Genomic DNA, 3,284 nt, shown 5'->3' with positions numbered 1-3,284 from the left:
TTCATAAATAATTAAGGCCGAAACTCCATTGCATCCGAATGCGACTGCGAACTGCGAATTCATGTTCCTCTATTACATCCGAAGTTTTGTGAATGCGAATAAAGTTGCAATATCTCTTTCAAAACTTCAATGTGAAATATTTTTGCTTAAAAATTCATATCTTTCAGAGCAATAATAATAATAATAATAATAATAATAATAATAATAATAATAATAATAATAATAATAATAATAATAATAATAATAATAATATCTATTAATTTCCTTTGTGTGCAAAATAGATTGAATGTCGCTCCTGTTATTATTATGCTTCTGTGGTAACCGCTATTTTCACTTTAAAATAAATTAACTAAATAAAAGTAGAGATTGCAAAATCAACCAACATTCTAAGAAAATTTTCTCCATGATTAAAAAACCATTTTTGCTATTTCAAACATATTAGTCAATAGTTACGTTTTCGTAAAATCATTATTTGAGGAACAAAGAGGAAATACAAATTGAATAAAAAGTTGCGGTTCGTGTATTAATTAAATCTTCATATTTTAAAGAGAAAACAAAGAAAATTATACATACCTACCACTTTAAGTTCTTTACTTACATCTGCCCATAATTTGTTCACGACTCGTCGTTTGTGGTAATCTGGATGGGCTTGGATCCAGAATGGAACTTTATCAAAAAACACAATTTATTACAGCATCAACATCTATTTCCATTTTTATTTTTATTTTTATCTCCGCACCTCCCAACGTCGTCTGCTTTCACGCAAAACGAAGTTTCTTCTCTCACGTAGCGCTCAATTTCTCTGCAGACGACTCTCCATTCGCACGAATTCGAACGAACAATCCCAGCATGTTGAGATCGTTCGCATTCGCATCTTTTCGTCTGTTTTCGCAATTCGCAGGTCGGAATTAGTCGAGGCACTCCAATTTATTTACACGTGCTGGGAAATCCGCATTCGCATTCGCATTCGCAATCGCATTCGGAAGCAATGGAGGCGCGCCTAAGCCATAAACGCAATATAAAGCAGTGTTATTTATAAAAGCGGTTCCTGGGTGTGTGGTGTCCAGATGATTTTACCAGTCTAATGGACAAAAATTCTTCAAATAATTGTTAATTTTTCATCATAACATTTTCTCATTCATTTTACAGTTTGGCACCCTCTTCATCTGGTGCCTCCTACAAACGCGTAGTTCGCAGGTTTCAAAATCCGGCCCTGGATGAGAGTTCAAACGTCTAGGGAATCATTTAAAGCTAGAAAAGTGAAAACTTTTTTTTTTTTTTTTAATGGACTATTTCTCACCTGCACCCAGTACCAGAGGTCGAAGTGAAACGGTATGCGGTGGTATGTCATACCGCATCTGGATTTTCAGATATAAAGGCATACCCCCTCTGGTTTCTCAGTGATCAAGACATACCGTCACTGGAAGGTATTACCTTAAAGAAATCCATTTTTATACATAGTAATTGACGAATAGATTTGCGCGTAAAAAGATTTTATTTCTTATGTAGATATGATTTCTAAGTTGACAACACCAACATTTTTGTTCTTTTCCCTATCTTTTTTTTTTTTTTTTTTAATGAAGTATCTTCAATGAAATTCACCTAGTTTATATTTTGTTTGCCATATTGAATTCTGTCATATATATATTTGTGTCTTCTTGCTTTAATGTATATAAATGCCGTGTTTTGACCATGGGCGGATTCATGGGTTCTCTGCTGTGGAACAGACCATCCCGGGGATTTCGTATACCCCGTAATCGAGAGGGGAGTCCGGGAGTTTTCCGCAGGATATCCTCATTCGGTTTTTGAGCATTTTTCTTTATAATTCTCTGTAATACAACATAAGGGGATATTTTTATATATTGTTTTAGATCAAAATTTCTCCGTGTTCCTCACCCCGAACTACAGAGAAGCTCTCCTATGGTTTTTAGTCATTATGTAAAATAGAAATGCAAACTTTTAGACAACATACCCTCGCTGTATTTCAACATTTAGATAGCCGGTAAGTCGAGTCAAAATCGCAATAAAATATACTGCCTCTGTTTTTTCTTTGTTTTTTTTGTTTTGTTTTTTTCACTTCGAACACTGCCCAGTACCATTCATTGGAAAGTCACCATAGTTGAAAGTAGAATATTGGTTTCAATGTTGACACGTTGTAAACAAATTATGGGCAGATGTAAGCAAGGAACTTGAAATGGAAGGCATGTATATTTTTCTTTGTTTTGTCTTTAAAATATGAAGATTGAATTAATACACGAACAGCAATTTTTCATACAATTCATATTTCCTGTTTGTTCCTCAAATACTTATTTTTTATACACTAATTATTGAAAAATATGTTTGAAATAGCAGAAACGGGTTTCTTCACTCATGGAGAAAATTTTCTTAGAAAGTAAGTTGATTCTGTAATCTCTAATTTTACAGTATTTAGTTAAAGCATGCAGTGGCTTAGGGAAGGGGGAACAGAGGGGCCGGGCCCCCCAAAAAGGTCCGACAATGTACTTTGGTACTTTGATATTTGTAATTTTTATGTTTATATATCTTTTGTTTGTAATTTTTCTATATGTACCTATAAAAGTACTTGCCCCCCCAAACACACATCCTGGCTACGCTACTGAATGCATGTTAAAGTGAAAATAGTAGCGGTTACTATGGAAGCATAATAATAACGGGAGCGACAATCACTCTATCTTGCACACAAAGAAAATTAATAGATATTATTATTATTTAGGCTCTCAAGACTTTAGGGTACGAATTTTCAAGCCCAAATAGCTAATAGTATACATGAAGCTGCATCAGTTCCCGAAGGAGCAGGACGCTCGTACTTTTAGGGATTATTCATTGAGTATGTACGAACTTACAAAAGGGGTAACAAAGCGACTTTTATTTACTTATCGACTGATACAAAAATTAAAAAGAACGTACCTGTACTTTATATCTGCATGTGTAGGCCCTTGTACTTTATCTATAACTATGTGTATGTGTGTGGGTGTGGGAGGGATTAAACGCATATCGCATGTCTTGTGCACATGGATACTTCTTACCATTGCACTACGTAGAAAGTTTATGGTATTTCATGTAGAAGTGGTAATAGAACACACAAAAAACGGAGATCAGGGGGTTCTCATGTATACTATTACCTGCAATCGCATTCGGAAGCAATGAAGTACGGCCTTATTTGGATTATTGTACACAAATTTGTTAAGGGTCTCTCGGAATGAGGTGTCGTTGTCATTATTTTCCCACTGTGACTGAATACTTCTGAGAAGAATAAGAAAAGTAAA

Source organism: Thermobia domestica, chromosome 8 (genome assembly GCF_964235325.1).
Source record: "Thermobia domestica chromosome 8, izTheDome1.hap1.1, whole genome shotgun sequence".
NCBI classification, from domain to species: domain Eukaryota; kingdom Metazoa; phylum Arthropoda; class Insecta; order Zygentoma; family Lepismatidae; genus Thermobia; species Thermobia domestica.
Note: the sequence above shows the minus strand (reverse complement) of the source record.